Consider the following 18571-nt stretch of genomic DNA (forward strand, 5'->3'; position numbering starts at 1 on the left):
GGAGAATCCCAGGGACGGGGGATCCTAGTGGGGTGCTGTCTATGGGGTTGCACAGAGTCGGACACGACTGAAGTGACTTAGCAGCAGTAGCAGCAAAGTTTATCATATGTAACATATTTTAGCAGACTAAATTAGGAATATGTTATTGAGACAGTATACCGAGAAAAATGTGGTTTATTGGGGAAGAAGGATGAAGATAGAAAGGAGAATGCCCACTTATTGTTTATACACAGGTTTAAAGGATGACCAAACAAAAAAAATTATAAGGAAAAAAAGAAAACAAAACAACTAACCTAGGATTTGGGCAGAAGGTGGAAAATGTGCTCAAAAATAACCATATTACCTAGAAATTATAATGAACATAGTTTAGAGTTTGACAGGTGGCGTTGTGGTGACAAAGATGGAAGAGTCTGGGGTGATGTCCAAGTTTCTGAATTTAGAGACTAGGTGAATGATGACACTTATTTGGAATACAGGGAACCATGTAACAGGCACATTAGGAAGAAAGATTCATTTATTTTGGATGTGATAGGTTGAGCTGTCTTGGGAATACTCGAAAGGAGATACATCTAGGGCACTAGCCACAGAGCTCTGAATTTCAGAATGAGTTCATACTTGCCTATAAATGGGGCCATTAGCATAAAAATGAGAATTACAACCACGAGAGTGGATGAGATCATCCAGTTGGAGATGTTAAAGAAAGGAATGAAATTAGCAGAGAACACATAAAAATATGAATATTTAAGAAACACACAGAGAAAGTGAAGTCCATGAAGGAAGCAAAGACAGATAAAAGAGTGAATAAAGAAAAGTGGTGTCACAGGAGTCAAAGGAAGAGAGAGTTTTTAGGAGGGTAATATCAATAACATCAAATGCAGTGGGAAAAGTCTACTAAAAGAGTCCATTTAGGGCTGAAGCACATTAATCGGATTTGGCACAAAGAACTAGGACTGGCCACAGATAAGAGAAAGAGATCTTGTTCTAAAAGCTAGAGTATCTGCATTCACATCCAGATTCCACATAATTTCTGTATGACACAGAACAAATATGTTTACCTCCATGGACCTGAATGCCTTCTTTTTCAAAATAGGATGATAAAAAATATATAGGTTGTAGGAGGATGAAATGCAATAATGAGTGTGGAAGCAACTTTTTACTCCTGATGTTATATTCCTATATAAGCTATTTTACATGTTACTCTGCTTTGCAAGGAGAGAATAATACACCAGAAATATTATTCTACTTCATCTCCCTCAGTCAGGAGAGGCTAAACTATGCTGCAGTAACAACATATCAAAAATCTTCATGGTTTAGCACAGCTAATTGTATTTTTCATATTTATGTTACATGCCCAACACATGTTAATGGTGAGTTTGGGTCTACACAATCACTGTATGCAGTTTTATAATATTATGCCATCTTTTCATATGCTATTGCACATAAATGGCTTCAGATTCTTTGTAGCATGGAAGGAGACAGCTGAACAATCAAGTACTGACAAATGTCTTGTCCTGGAAGCAGCAGGCCTCTTCTTTTCATATATTCTATTGGCATAATTAGATACTCAACTATTCATAGCTTCAAAGGGTCAGGCAAGTTCAATTTTCTGATATGCTCTTAAGGGAAGAAGAATTAGAAATATTAGGGATATGCAGATTTCATATTATGACACATTAAAATGATATTAGTACACAAGTCCTACAAAGTGACACTAAATGAGACATCCACACGTCTGTTCTCATTCAAAGCAGGGCCTTGTGGTCCCACAACTCCATCACTAGTAGCATCTAACAGTGTTCATAGACTTGTTAGAAAAACATAATTCTTCCCGTTATATAATCATTTAAGTTATCATATACAGTATAAAGACAAAATTTTTCAGTGGAAACAGCATGGTTATGCGTAAAGTGACATGGATTTGAAATCTGGATATGCATTGTTTTCTGTTTGTTTAGTTGCTAAGTTGTGTCTGATTCTTTGCAACCTTATAGACTTTAGCCTGCCAGGCTCATCTGTCCATGGGATTTCCCAGACAAGAATACTGGAGTGGGTTGCCATTTCCATCTCCAGGAAATCTTACTAACCCAGGGATCAAACTTGAGTCTCCTGCATTGCAAGTGGATTCCTTATTACTGGTCCACCTGGGAAGTCTGGATATGCATTACAACTGCAGGCAGAATACCTCAGCTCTCCAAGATCTACCATTTTCATAGTTATAATAAAGACAATATATAACCTCCGTAATTTTTTTCTGAAAATAAAATGAGATAAATAAAATCACCGAGCACATCTTGGAACTGGTAAAGCATTTTCTTCAGTGTTATTATTATTTTTTTTAATATATCTAATCTAGTCAGATACATTGGGTTTAGAAATAACTTTGTATCCTTCACCTCCACTTATATAATAGGTTCATTTCAGCTTCTTTGAACAGTTGATTGAAAACATCATTAAATGAGACTTCCCTGGTAGTCTAGTAAATAAGACTCTGTGCTCCCAATGCAGAGGGCCCAGGTTCGATCCCTGGTCAGGGAACTAGATCCTGTATGCCGCAACTAAGACCTGAACAAGCCAAAGAAATAAATTAAATATTTAAAAAAGAAAATACAATTAAATAAGTATAATTAGGCCCTCTGGAGAAACAATCCTATTTATCCACATTCCACCTTCCTCTAGCTCCCATGAATATAGTTCATAGGAAAGGAGGACAGATTTTCTCTCTGTGATATCAAGTTTCTGATTCAAAAGTACTTACACATGCTTTACCTGACTTACTGTTCTGTGTCTTCTATGGAACTGGGGAGACTCAGACTGTGAAGATCCACAGCACTGCCTTCCCAGCTCTGAAGAGTCCCTAATCTCAACCACCACGCACACTTTGCTCATACTCTTCCACATGTAAGAGAGAAGACAATATATATATTTTTTCATTATGGCTTATGTGTTGTTTTCATTTAATTGCAGTTTTCCCAGAACTCATAAGTTAGAGTCAATACTTTACTAACTTTAAATATTTTAATTAATGCCGGGCTGGATGAAGCACAAGTTGGAATCAACATTGCTGGGAGAAATATCAATAACCTCAGATATGCAGATGACACCATCCTTATGGCAGAAAGTGAAGAAGAACTAAAAAGCCTCTTGATGAAAGTGAAAGAGAACAGTGAAAAAGTTGGCTTACAGCTCAACATTCAGAAAACTAAGATCATGGGATCCAGTCCCATCACTTCATGGCAAATAGATGGGGAAACAAGGCAAAGAGTGACAGACTTTATTTTGGGGGCTCCAAAATCACTGCAGATGCTTACTGCAGCCATGAAAGTAAAAGACGCTTGCTCCTTGGAAGAAAAGCTATGACCAACCTAGATAGCATATTAAAAAGCAGAGATATTACTTTACCGACAAAGGTCCATCTAGTCAAAGCTATGGTTTTTCCAGTAGTCATGTATGGATGTGTGAGTTGGACTGTGAAGAAAGCTGAGCACCAAAGAATTGATGCTTTTGAACTTGTTGATGCTTGTTGGAGAAGACTCTTGAGAGTCCCTTGGACTGCAAGGAGATTCAACCTGTCAATCCTAAAGGAAGTCAGTCCTGAATATTCATTGGAAAGACTGATGCTAAAGTTGAAATTCCAATCCGTTGGCCATCTGGTGTGAAGAACCGACTTATTTGAAAAGACCCTGATGATGGGAAAGATTGAGGGTGGGAGAAGAAGGGGATGACAGAGGATGAGATGGTTGGATGGCATCACTGACACAGTGGACATGAGTTTGAGTAGGCTCCAGGAGTTGGTGATGAGCAGGGAAGCCTGGTGTGCTGCAGTCCATGGGGTTGCAAAGAGTGGGACATGATTGAGCAACTGAACTAAACTGAACTGAACTTTACTAATTACAGTGCTAGGTCAGCCACCCAAATTCTGAATAATCAGGCTATTACCCAATCAGTTATTTTTTCTTATTGAATGAAATCATCAGAGGCAACATCTATATTTCTGTTGTGAAAGAATATCTGCTTTGAGGGAAATTAATTATATGCTTCCTATAGCTCTTTCAAGGTTTTGTTCCACTGCAGCAACCCATGAGTGACTATGAATAAAGTGACAAGCATCTTCTCAAGACCAAAGAATGATGCTGGCAAATGATACTGCTTGACTCTGATACAGATGTTCTTGCTTACCATTTGATTAGTGTGTTGGAAATAAGTTAGACATTTGTGTTATGGTTTGATTTAGTTAAAAGTGAAAGTGAAGTCGCTCAGTCATGTCCGACTCTTTGTAACCCCATGGACGGTAGCCAGGCTCCTCCATCCATGAAATTTTCCAGGCAAGAGTACCGGAGTGGGTTGTCATTTCCTTCTCCAGGGGATCTTCCTGATCCAGGGATGGAACCCGGGTCTCCTGCATTGCAAGCAGACAGTTTACCATCTGAGCCACCTGGAAAGCCCTGATTTAGTTACCATGTAGTTATATATCTCAACTTATCAGAGAAGTACTCAAAATAAGCCTTGCTCCTATTTCCAAACACTGAATTAGAATCAAGAACCAAGTCATTTACCAGTGACTGTCAATTATATACATCAATTGATGAGTCAATGATAGTGATTCACTATCCCTGAAAGGAAAATCACTTCTATGTTCTTTGGAAAAGAAATAATAAACCTAAATTACTATAGTATGAAAATACCAAAACTGTAAAAATGCCGTTATCTTCCTTCCTTTAGAAATAATTTATTCAAGTAATATGTCACAAACTGAAAGAGATATAGAGCATTAAAATATGATCAACCCTTAAAAATCAAATTTGTATTAATACTGTGTGCCAAATAGCAATTTCAATTTTATAAGTGCAATCATAAGTACTAACAACTGTGAACACAGATCAAAATCCAGCTTCATTTTCACAAATGCTTTTCCTGCTTATTTTTTTAAAGAGATAAAAAATAACCCATCTTTATTCCAATGAAGCTGGTTTTAAATGAAATTAAAGCTGAAGAGTTGATTAATAAGAAGTATTGACTAATCCCTCTAATCCTTAAGCAGATTATCTGAAAAATAGATTGATTTCTGATGGCCACAGACAGTGCACCATGAATATATTGGAGTTTTAATATTTTAAAGAAATGTTACTCTGCTTTTAAAAATAAACAATATTATAAAACCATAACAACTCCCATTGATATTTGCTTAAACTACTGTAATCTAAATTTAATTTGGATAAATTACATGTTTTATTAAAGTATAGAGTCATATGTTACAAATACAGAAGTTTGAATTTGGTTTCTCCAGAGTACTTTCTAGAGTTCATCTCTTTTACAGAGTTGTATTAGGCAGGTTCATCTAGTGAAACAGAATCTATCCATGTATATCTATATCTATATCGAGAGATTTTAAGAAACTGGTTCACACAATTAAGAAAGCTGAAAAGCCTGACATTAATACCTTCAGGCTGGGGACCTAGAGAAGAGCTGATGTTGCAATTCAAGGCCAGAGGCAGTCTGTAGACAGAATACCCTCTTTCTCTGAGGATGTCATCAACACTGATTTCTGTTCCTATCATGTTGGTCACTCAACAGTTCCATACCTAAATCAGTCCTAGTGAATAGGAGTCCAGGCCCACAAAGCCTCTATCCCAGCATCTCAGCTAGCATGTTTGTGCACAAAGATGAATCTCTCTTTGGAAGAGAGATAGAAGAGACTAACTGAGGTCAGTTGGCTGATAATGTTGTGACCTTGGTTTTTACTGTCTTTCTGGTGGTTGATGTTCTCTGGTGGGTGTTAACCTATATTATAAAAATAATATACTCTGTGCTCAATCTTATATGTCCATCTGCACGCTTGCTTTCTGAAAAGTGAAAATTCCTCAGTCATGTCTGACTCTTTGCGACCCCATGGACTATACAGTCCATGGAATTCTTCCAGCTGTGATACTGGAGTGGGTAGCGGCTCCCTTCTCCAGGTAATCTTCCCAACAGAGCGATCGAACCCAGGTCAGGTCTCCCGCATTGCAGGCAGATTCTTTACCAGCTGAGCCACGAGGGAAGCCCAATAATACTGGTGTGGGTAGCCTATACCAGGAATTGAACTGGAGCCTCCTGCACTGCAGGCAGAGTCTTTATCAGCTGAGCTACCAGGGAAGCCTTGAGGTAAGATCTCCTCATTCATGATCTTCCAAACATTTTCTTTCTAGGCCCATGACCAAAGAGGTTATCCATTTGCTACTACCTATAAGTGACTCGATGGACGTGAGTCTGAGTGAACTCCGGGAGTTGGTGATAGACAGGGAGGACTGGCGTGCTGCAGTTCATGGGGTCACAAAGAGTCAGACACGACTGAGCGACTGAACTGAACTGAACGGATGAGTCCAAGTCAACTCTTCACATGAGGTGGCTGCAGGAGGAGAAGGGGACGACAGAGGATGAGATGGCTGGATGGCATCACCAACTCTATGGATGTGAGTTTGAGTGAACTCCAGGAGTTGGTGATGGACAGGGAGGCCTGGCGTGCTGCAACTCATGGGGTCGCAAAGAGTCAGACACGACTGAGCAACTGAACTGACTGAACTGAATGAGTCCAAGTACATTCTTGTCTCAGTCCACTATATTTTCACACATATTGGATGACAATTACACCACCCAGAGATCTTCCAACTGTTTCCCCCCCGCCTCCCCGCTCTCTTTCATGACTATTCATTAGTGGGAATATACTGCTGCTGCTGCTAAGTCGCTTCAGTCGTGTCCGACTCTGTGCGACACCATAGACGGCAGCCCACCAGGCTTCCCCGTCCCTGGGATTCTCCAGGCAAGAACACTGGAGTGGGTTGCCATTTCCTTCTCCAATGCATGAAAGTGAAAAGAGAAAGTGAAGTCACTCAGTCATGTCCGACTCTTAGTGACCCCATGGACCGCAGCCTACCAGGCTCCTCCATCCATGGGATTTTCTAGGCAAGAGTTCTGGAGTAGGGTGCCATTGCCTTCTCCAGGGAATATACTAGAAGAGTCAATATTTATCTCACACTCATATACTGAGCCAAACTTTGTAAGTAATAATTCACTCCTATTTCCTCTTCTATTAGGTTGGTGATCAGAAACTCTGGCCTTCAAGACAGGGTCTTGTTGCAATACTACAGAGTCCACTAAAAAGAATATGTGCCATTGTTTTGACCACCAAGTCAAAGGATGACATAAATACCTCAGCTTGAGTAAGTAATAATTCACTCCTATTTCCTCTTCTATTAAGTTGGTGATCAGAAACTCTGGCCTTCAAGACAGGGTCTTGTTGCAATACTACAGAGTCCACTAAGAAGAATAAGTGCCATTGTTCTGACCACCAAGTCAAAGGATGACATAAATACCTCAGCTTGAGTGCTTAAACAGGCCTCATGAAATAATTTTATTTTCATTTGATCTTGATAAATTAACAGGGGCCAATAGCAGAAGAGATAAAGGGATATATGTAGAGTCAATGTGACTAACACTTGCAATGCACAGAGGCATGAAGGGATATTTCAGGTTTCAGTAACAGTAAAACTCCGATGCTCTTCCACACGTCTAGACAATGTCATGCTTCCATGCTCTTCTACTTGTCTAGAATTTTTTTAACTTAACTCATGCATTCATTGTTCAGTCACTAAGTTGTGTCTGACTCTGTGACCTCATGGACTACAGCTGTACTGAAGTGAAGTGAAGTCGCTCAATCGTGTCCAACTCTTTGTGACCTCATGGACTGTAGCCTACAATGCTCCTCCATCCATGGGATTTTCCAGGCAAGAGTACTGGAATGGGTTGCCATTTGCTTCTCCAGAGGATCTTCCTGACCCAGGGATTGAATCCTGATCTCCTGCATTGTAGGCAGATGCTTTACCATCTGAGCCACAAGGGAAGGAAGTCCCCAATTTATTTTTAACTACTAGCTCAAGTTATTTCTTCATACTTAATGTTTTCCCTGAACATATGTTCTAGCCTAATTTATGTCTTCACAGTTTTATTAAGGTATAACTGATAAACAAGAAAAAAAAAAACTGTGTATACTTAACATCTACCATTAGTGGGTTTGGACATACACATATGCACATGATACCTTTACCACAATGAAAAGAAACATATTCATTACCTTCAAAAATTTCCTCTGTGTGCATGTATATGTGTGTTAGGAACATTTAACATGGATCTATCTTTGACATTTTTTAAGTTAATGATACCATGTTTTTAACTATAGGCACCATATTGTACAGTAGATCTCTAAAACTTATTCACTATGTTCTGGTCTAATTTAAATGCTTATTTCTTCTGTTTCAGTACTTGCTTGAGATTTCCTCTGCTAAGTACTAATGTTCACTTAAATGAACTATCTATTTCTATAGGAATATTTTGATCTCATTAAGAATGGAGAATTTTCTTATTCATCTGTATCTTCTCAGTGTCTTGCACAGCAACCTCCCCATAGTACATGCCAGAGTATTTTTGATGATTGAATAAACACATGTAGCTTCCTTGGCAGTAATACAGACAGACACTACATAAGGGAACTGAATATAAATATAAATATAAATATAAATCTTACCTTCTGTTATCTAGCTTTGGGACTAAACATATTGGCAATGAGGAATCATTAGAAGTTTTAAAAGAGGGAGAGAAAATGCTGAGTTAAAACAAGAAACCTGATTAATTTGCTTTGAAACTCATAATTGATACTCTGTTGACTGCTTTGACCTGCATCTGAGTTTTACTTCCAATTCTCATCTTAAAAAAGAAATATTAGTTTTGAATCATCACAAGATATTGAGATATCTGTAAAGCATATAAATTTTATCAAAAGCACAATTATACATAAATGTAAACAGTATATGCTAACTACTCTCTCTTGCCTAATTTTCATTTTGAGATATTTGGACATTTCTGTTTACTTCACCTTTAACAGAATCACATGCATGGTCATTTTTATTTCATAGATGAAAGGACCACAGCCTCAGTGGAATACCTTGACCTTTGAACAACCCAAGTGTTAGTGGTGCTGACCCTGTAAGCAGCCAAAGTCCACATATAACTTTAAAGCCAGCGTTTCATATCTGTAGTACTTCATTTGTGGATTCAGCCATTCTTGGATTGTGTATTCCTGTGGTACATATTTATTAAAAAAAAAAACAACAGTTCAAACCTGTACAGTTCAAACCCATGTTGCTCAAGGGTCAATTGCATTTTGTCTGAACCTAGCATTACTGAGCCATTCTAGAAGCTCTTATTATAATCATGAATTGAATTTTGATTATTCATGTGTTTCATAGTTCAAATGTGGAAAACTCAGAGCATTCATTACGTGTGTTTAAATTTCATTCTTGGCAACTTTCATTGCATTTTCCCATTTGAAATATGTACTTACCTTGCTAGGCTTCTCATATTAATTTTAGCTATTAGCTGTTCACACTTAAGATTATGGTTGATTAAAGCTGTGACATTTCACTCTTCTTATTTCCACCATGATTTCTATTCATCTTAATTGTCAGAGACTTTTATTTAAATCTGATGTATATGTGATCCTTCTGCAAAGATGTTTTTAGCATGATGCCAGTTTTATACTTGTCATATATTTAAACCTTTCATTAAAAGGCAAATTTCTTAAATATTTAAAAATACTTGACTAATTAAAAGCCAAAAGCACATACAATCCTTATTCAGCACTCTACAGTTTTGTAAAGTTGTTTATCACAGGAATTAATGGGTTTTTATAAATAAAATAAAAGTTATTGCAAAAGTTTCCAGCATCAGTCATTGTCTATCCATTACATCTCATTGTCTATAAATTATCATAAATTAACGTGCAATTTCCATATATCCCTGTGTTCACACAAGTTCCTTAGAAGAGTAATCATGTGATAACCATTCCTAGATTAGCTAAACCTTGGGTAAATATATGGAAGCAAAATTTAGATAAAATTAAGGCAAGAGATGGAGAACGCAATGACACCCCACTCCAGTACTCTTGCCTGGAAAATCCCATGGATGGAGGAGCCTGGTAGGCTGCAGTCCATGGGGTCGCTAAGAGTCGACACGACTGAGCGACTTCACTTTCACTTTTCACTTTCATGCATTGGAGAAGGAAATGGCAACCCACTCCAGCGTTCTTGCCTGGAGAATCCCAGGGACGGGGGAGCCTGGTGGGCTGCCGTCTCTGGGCTCACACAGAGTTGGACAAGACTGAAGTGACTTAGCAGCTTAGCAGCAAGGCAAAACAGAAATGGAAAGATGGTGAAATAAGAGTCTGAATAAAAGGGGAGGAACTGACAGTAAAATAAAAGAGAAACTTGACTTTGTCTGCAGCTTTAAAGTTGATGTTAACTTTGTGCATCAGATAATTACTATGCATTTCCTATGACTAGGCTAAAACCTTTGTCTGTGTGGATCAAAACAAACTGTGGAATATCCTTAATGAATATTCATAACAAGATGGGAATAACAGAGCACATTACCTGCCTCCTGAGAAACCTGTATGCAGGACAAGAAGCAACAGTTGGAACTGGACATGGAACCAACAACTGGTTTGAAATAAGGAAAGGAGTATGTCAAGGCTGTATATTGTTACCCTGCTTTATTAACTTATATGCAGAGTACATCATGCAGAATGCCAGGATGAATGAATCACAAGCTGGAATCAAGATTGTTGGGAGAAATATCAAGAACCTCAGATATGTATATGATACCATTTTAATGGCAGAAAGCGGAGGGGAACTAAAGAGCTTCTTGATGCAGGTGAAAGAGGACAGTGAAAAAACTGGCTTAAAACAAAACATTCAAAAAACGAAGATCATGGCATGCAGTCCAATCACCTTATGGCAAATAGATGGGGAAAACGTGAAAACAGTGTCAGATTTCACTTTCTTGGGCTCCAAAATCACTGTTCATGGTGACTGCAGCCACAAAATGAAACGTGCTTGCTCCTTGGAAGAATACCTATAACTAACCTAGACGGTGTTTTAAAAATGGACATAACTTTGCTGACAAAGTTCCATAGAGTCAAAGCTATAATTTCTCCAGGAGTTATGTATGGATGTGAGTGGTGGTCATAAAGAAGGCTGTTCAGTTCAGTTCAGTCACTCAGTCGTGTCTGACTCTTCACAACCCCATGAATTGCAGCATGGCAGGCCTCCCTGTCTATCACCAACTCCTGGAGTTGACAAAACTCACGTCCATCGAGTCCGTGATGCCATCCAGCCATCTCATCCTCTGTCATCCCCTTCTCCTCCTCCCCCCAATCCCTCCCAGCATCAGAGTCTTTTCCAATAAGTCAACTCAGCTTTAACATCATTCCTTCCAAAGAACACCCAGGACTGATCTCCTTTGGATGGACTGCTTGAATCTCCTTGCAGTCCAAGACTCTCTCAAGAGTCCAAGATTCTCTATCAAGAGTCTTCTCCAACATCACAGTTCAAAAGTATCAATTCTTTGATGCTCAGCTGTCTTCACAGTCCAACTCTCATATCCATACATGACCACTGGAAAACCATAGCCTTGACTAGATGGACCTTTGTTGGCAAAGTAATGTCTCTGCTCTTTAATATGCTATCTAGGTTGGTCATAACTTTTCTTCCAAGGAGTAAGCGTCTTTTAATTTCATAGCTGCAGTCACCATCTGCAGTGATTTTGGAGCCCTAAAAAATAAAGTCAGCCACCGTTTCCACTATTTCCCCATCTATTTCCCATTAAGTGATAGGACGAAATGCCATGACCTTAGTTTTCTGAATGTTGAGCTTTAAGCCAACTTTTTCACTCTCCTCTTTCACAATCATCAAGAGGCTTTTTAATTCCTCTTCATTTTCTGCCATAAGGGTGGTGTCATCTGAATATCTGAGGTTACTGATATTTCTCCTGGCAAACTTGATTCCAGCTTGTGCTTCATCCAGCCCAGTGTTTCTCATGATGTACTCTGACAAATAGCTGTGAAAAGAAGAGAAGCAAAAAGCAAAGGAGAAAAGGAAAGACATATGCATCTGAAATACGGAGAACGCAATGGTACACCACTCCAGTACTCTTGCGTGGAAAATACATTGGATGGAGGAGCCTGGAAGGCTGCAGTCCATGGGTTCGCTGAGGGTCGAACACGACTGAGTGACTTCACTTTCACTCATTGGAAAAGGAAATGGCAACCCACTCCAGTGTTCTTGCCTGGAGAATCCCAGGGATGGGGGAGCCTGGTGGGCTGCCGTCTATGGGTCGCACAGAGTCGGACATGACTGAAGCAACTTAGCACAAGCATCTGAATGCAGAGTTCCAAAGAAGAGCAAGAAGAGATAAGAAAGCCTTCCTCAGCAAACACTGCAAAGAAATAGAGGAAAACAATAGAATGGGAAAGACTAGAGATCTCGTCAAGAAAATTAGAGATACCATGAGAATATTTTATGCAAAGATGGGCACGATAAAGGACAGAAATGGTATGGACCTAACATAAGAAGAAGATATTAAGAAGAGGTGGCAAGAATACACAGAAGAACTGTACAAAAAAGATCTTCATGACCAAGATAATCACGATGGTGTGATCACTCACCTAGAGCCAGACATCCTGGAACGTGAAGTCAAGTGGGCCTTAGAAAACATCACTACTAACAAAGCTAGTGGAGGTGATGGAATTCCAGTTGAGCTGTTTCAAGTTCTGAAAGATGATGCTGTGAAAGTGCTGCACTCAATATGCCAGCAAATTTGGAAAATTCAGCAGTGGCCACAGGACTATAAAAGGTCAGTTTTCCTTTCAATCCCAAAGAAAGGCAATGCAAAAGAATGCTCAGACTACCATACAATTGCACTCATCTCACACCCTAGTAAAGTAATGCTCAAAATTCTCCAAGCCAGGATTCAGCAATATGTGAACTGCGAACTTCCAGTTGTTCAGGTGGCTTTACAAAAGGCTGAGGAAATAGAGATCAAATTGCCAACATCCGCTGGATCATGGAAAAAGCAAGAGAGTTCCAGAAAAACATCTATTTCTGCTTTATTGACTATGCCAAAGCCTTTGACTGTGTGGATCACAATACACTGTGGAAAATTCTGGAAGAGATGGGAATACCAGACCACCTGACCTGCCTCTTGAGAAATCTGTATGCAGGTCAGGAAGCAACAGTTAGAACTGGACATGGAACAACAGAATGGTTGCAAATAGGAAAAGGAGTATGTCAAGGCTGTATATTGTCACCCTGCTTATTTAACTTATACGCAGAGTACATCATGAGAAATGCTGGGCTGGAAGAATCACAAGCTGGAATCAAGATTGCCGGGAGAAATATCAATAACCTCAGATATGCAGATGACACCATCCTTATGGCAGAAAGTGAAGAGGAATGAAAAAGCTTCTTGATTAAAGTGAAAGAGGAGAGTGAAAAAGTTGGCTTAAAACTCAACATTCAGAAAACGAAGATCATGGCATCCAGTCCCATCACTCCATGGGAAATAGATGGAGAAACAGGGAAAACAGTGTCAGACTTTATTTTTGGGAGCTCCAAAATCACTGCAGATGGTGACTGCAGGCATGAAATTAAAAGACGCTTACTCCTTGGAAGAAATGTTATGACCAACCTAGATAGCACATTCAAAAGCAGAGACATTACTTTGCCGACTAAGGTCCATCTAGTCAAGGCTATGGTTTTTCCAGCAGTCATGTATGGATGTGAGAGATGAACTGTGAAGAAGGCTGAATGCCAAAGAATTGATGCTTTTGAACTGTGGTGTTGGAGAAGACTCTTGAGAGTCCCTTGGACTGCAAGGAGATCCAACCAGTCCATTCTGAAGGAGATCAACCCTGGGACTTCTTTGGAAGGAATGATGCTAAAGTTGAAGCTCCAGTACTTTGGCCACCTCATGCGAAGAGTTGACTCATTGGAAATGAATCTGATGCTGGGAGTGACTGGGGGCTGAAGGAGAAGGGGACGACAGAGGATGAGATGGCTGGATGGCATCACCGACTCGATGGACACAAGTCGGAGTGAACTCCGGGAGTTGGTGATGGACAGGGAGGCCTGGCGTGCTGCAGACTGTGGGGTCGCAAAGAGTCGGACATGATTGAGCGACTGAACTGCACTGACTGACTCTGCATATAAGTTAAATAAGCAGGGTGACAATATACAGCCTTGATATACTCCTTTTCCTATTTGGAACCATTCTGCTGTTCCATGTCCAGTTCTAACTTTTGCTTCCTGACCTGAATATAGGTTTCTCAAGAGGCAGGTCAGGTGGTCTGGTATTCCCAACTCTTTCAGAATTTTCCACAGCTTATTGTGATCCACACAGTCAAAGGCTTTGGCATAGTCAATAAAGCAGAAATAGATGTTTTTATGGAACTCTCTTGCTTTTTGCATGATCCAGCAGATGTTGGCAATTTGATCTCTGGTTCATCTGCCTTTTCCAAAACCAGCTTGAACATCTGTAAGTCATGGTTCATGCATTGCTGAAGCTTGGCTTGGAGAATTTTGAGCATTACTAGGGTGTGAAATAAGTGCAATTGTGGAGTAGTCTGAGCATTCTTTGGCATTGCCTTTCTTTGGAATTGAAATGAAAACGGACCTTTTCCAGACGTGTGGCCACTGCTGAATTTTCCAAATTTGCTGGCATATTGAGTGCAGCACTTTCACAGAATCATCTTTCAGAATTTGAAATAGCTCAACTGGAATTCCATCACCTCCACTAGCTTTGTTCGTAGTGATGTTTTCTAAGGCCCACTTGACTTCACATTCCAGGATGTCTGGCTCTAGGTGAGTGATCACATCATCGTGATTATCTTGGTCATGAAGATCTTTTTTGTACAGTTCTGTGTATTCTTGCCACCTCTTCTTAATATCTTCTGCTTCTGTTAGGTCCATACCATTTCTGTCCTTTATCGAGCCCATCTTGGCATGAAATGTTCCCTTGGTATCTCTAATTTTCTTGAAGAGATCTCTAGACTCTCTCATTCTTTTGTTTCCCTCTATTTCTTTGCATTGTTCACTGAGGAAGGCTTTCCTATCTCTCCTTGCTATTCTTTGCAACTCTGCATTCAGATGCTTATATCTTTCTTTTTCTCCTTTGTTTTCTGCTTCTTTTCTTTTCACAGCTATTTGTAAGGCCTCCCCAGACAGCCATTTTGATGTTTTGCATTTCTTTTCCATGGAGATGGTCTTGATCCCTGTCTCCTGTACAATGTCACGAACCTCATTCCATAGTTCATCAGGCACTCTATCAATCAGTCTAGTCCCTTAAATCTATTTCTCACTTCCACTGTATAATCATAATGGATTTGATTTAGGTCATACCTGAATAGTCTAGTGGTTTTCCCTACTTTCTTCAATTTGTGTCTGAATTTGGCAATAAGGAGTTCATGATCTGAGTCACAGTCAACTCCCGGTCTTGTTTTTGCTGACTGAATAGAGCTTCTCCATCTTTGGCTTCAAAGAATATAATCAATCTGATTTTGGTGTTGACCATCTGGTGATGTCCATGTTCCCTTGTGTTGTTGGAAGAGGATGTTTGCCATGACCATTGTGTTCTCTTGGCAAAACTCTATTAGCCTTTGCCCTGCTTCATTCCATATTCCAAGGCCAAATTTGCCTATTACTCCAGGTGTTTCTTGACTTCCTACTTTTGCATTCCAATCCCCTATAATGAAAAGGACATCTTTCTGGGGTGTTATTTCTAAACGGTCTTGTAGATCTTCATAGAACCGTTCAACTTCAGCTTCTTCAGCGTTACTGGTTGGGGCATAGACTTAGATTACTGTGATACTGAATGCTTTGCCTTGGAAATGAACAGAGATCATTCTGTCATTTTTGAGATTGCATCCAAATACTGCATTTCAGACTCTTTTGTTGACCATGATGGCTACTCCATTGGATTGATACTTTCAAACTGAGGTTCTGGAAAAGACTCTTGAGAGTCCCTTGGTTGTCAAGGAGATCAAACTTGTCACTCCTAAATGAAATCAATCCTGAAAATTAATTGGAAGGACTGATGCTGAAGCTGAAGCTCCGATACTTTGGCCACCTGATGAGAAAAGCTGACTTATTAGAAAAGACCATGATGCTGGGAAAGATTGAGGGCAAGAGGAGAAGGGTGAGAGAGAAGATGAGATGTTTGGATGGTATCACTGACTCAGTGGGCATGAGTTTGAGAAAACGCAGGGAGATAGTGAAGGACAGAGAGGCCTGGATTCCTGTAGTTCGTGGGGTCACAAAGAGTTGGACAGGACTTAGTGACTGAACAGCAACAAATGTTCCCATAATATAAAGCAACAGGGGGATACAAAGTAAATAAAATTGAAACTGTCCCCAATATATTCATAATCCATTGGGAGAGAAAACATTCTGAAAGCTATCAAGATGTGCTAGTTTTGTTACAAATTTTGTAAGCAAATAACAATGAACACATGGTTGGAGAAGGAAATGGCAACCCACTCCAGTGTTCTTGCCTGGAGAATCCCAGGGAAGGCGGAGCTTGGTGTGCTGCTGTCTGTGGGGTCACACAGAGTTGGACACGACTGAAACGACTTAGCAGCAGCAGTAGCAGCAGCATAGACAGGTTGAAACCTGAAAATCTGTGGATTAAACTCTCACTCCTGTCACTTTAAAAAATGTGAATTAGGTGTATCACTTAATCTGCTAGAGTCTATTTCCTCAATCGTTAAAATGGGCATAAGCATTGAACCTTGTCAAGAGAACTATGGTTAGCCTAGTGTCCTGTATGTGGTAAATGCTTAGTGAACTGAGTCTGTGGTCATTTAAAATAAGAGGCAAACGAGACTTCTGGCCCATGTTCTGTTGCATTTTACTTTAAGAGGTCAACCTCAATCTTTCACTTCTATTGCAAAGCCATCTGTATATCCTCCTGTTGAATAAATGCCTCTGTTATCCATCACACTCTCATCATTTGTGGCCAGGTGTGTATTTGGACTCTCTCTTTATTTTAGCAGTGAATTCTTAGAAATATTCTCAGTGTCCATCTGGCATTAATCCGAGGAAATGACAGATATTTAGACCAAATTACACAAGATTGAAAGTGCCATTTGTTCCGCTATTAAAACAATGAAAGGACACTTTTGTTGGGGGAAAAAACACCAATGTTCAGAGAAGAAAAAATCTGTAAAAGATCAACATCTCTTCCCTTGTCCTGAGGGAATAAAAACGACAACTTCATGTCATAAATATTTGAAGATGCTTTGAGATGTGTTAAGTTAGAAATGTAAACAACATCTGAAATTGTATTTTCTTATCTAATTTATCTTTTTAATTCCTATTTAAAATCCTTATTCTACCGGTTGTTGAAACAAAGAACACAGGATTTGCTTTGACTTAAATATATTATAGATTCCTAATTCCCCTCATAGCCTCAAAAATAGAGTTCCGTAAGATAATATGCTAAATTTAAGGGGAAAACTGCTCGAAAATTTTGTAACAAGCTGAGCCAAAAATCTGTTTTTGTTAGGTAGAGTAGTCACCTATTCTTATTAAACAATTAGCTCTGAAGCCAAAATTAAAAAAAAAAAATTTTCATCCTTTCACCTTCCCTCTCTCTACCTATAGCTCAGAGGGCAAGTGAGGTTTATTTAAGGTCATTTCAGAGTATGAAACTAGGGCGTATCATACAAATAGTGTTTTCTTATTGCAAATTCTAGGATATTCCTATCCATAGGAAGAATGTTGAATGAAACTGGGCTTTGATCATTGTCTGATTTCTGCTTCTTGACTCTTCCAGTTTTTCAACATCAGGTACATGGAGATATACCAGAGATGAGAGAAAGACTATAATTCTAAATCATTCTTCTGGAATATCTCCCATCAGGAAGAACTGGAGGGAGTTGGGCTAGAGAACAGACAGGCAAGAGGCAGATATGTTTAGAATCAACCCTTCCCTTGGACCCAGGTATATTTCCTTGAGTCTTAGTTCTCTCCCTTCCTGTGGAAAGAAATACCCAGAAGAACCAATTGCACAGGGACTCCTAAGGTAGAAGACTGAGATGAGTTTACCCTGGACTCAAGCTGGGGCCTTAATTTACTTTAATTACCTTCTGTCATTTCATATTGAAAGTATGTCCTTGTGTTACATCTCCTACTATTAAAGGTTATGTTATGAACTATGCTTGTCCACTGGGCATAGAACCAGATCAGGTAGGTGGTGCTACTGCTAAGTCACTTCAGTCGTGTCTGACTCTGTGCAACCCCATAGACAGCAGCCCACCAGGCTCCCCCGCCCCCGGGATTCTCCAGGCAAAAACACTGGAGTAGGTTGCCATTTCCTTCTCCAATGCATGAAAGTGAAAAGTGAAATTGAAGTCGCTCAGTCATGTCCGATCCTCAGCGACCCCATGGACAGCAAGCCACCAGGCTCCTCCGCCCACGGGATTTTCTAGGCAAGAGTACTGGAGTGGGGTGCCATTGCCTTCTCCGAGGTAGGTGGTGGGTACCTAGTAAATGTTTGTTAAACATTTGAACACATGCATGCATCCATCCATGTGTGGATGGATAAACCAATAGTGGCATTTAAAAGACAACAAAGTACACATTAATAAGTATTGTTCATGCACAAACTACATTGGTCCTTGCATTTAAATAGGTGTTTCAGGGAAGAA

The 18571-nt window shown here is 39.7% G+C and overlaps 1 non-coding gene across 1 annotated transcript; it reads left to right on the plus strand.

The window, feature by feature from the left end:
- The first annotated feature begins 2462 nt into the window (after positions 1 to 2462).
- TRNAG-CCC (transfer RNA glycine (anticodon CCC)) lies at positions 2463 to 2535 on the plus strand. The gene has a single exon. It is a non-coding gene; the product is annotated as a tRNA-Gly (tRNA).
- Positions 2536 to 18571: the final 16036 nt, after the last annotated feature.

Source organism: Budorcas taxicolor, chromosome 18 (assembly GCF_023091745.1).
Source record: "Budorcas taxicolor isolate Tak-1 chromosome 18, Takin1.1, whole genome shotgun sequence".
NCBI lineage: Eukaryota > Metazoa > Chordata > Mammalia > Artiodactyla > Bovidae > Budorcas > Budorcas taxicolor.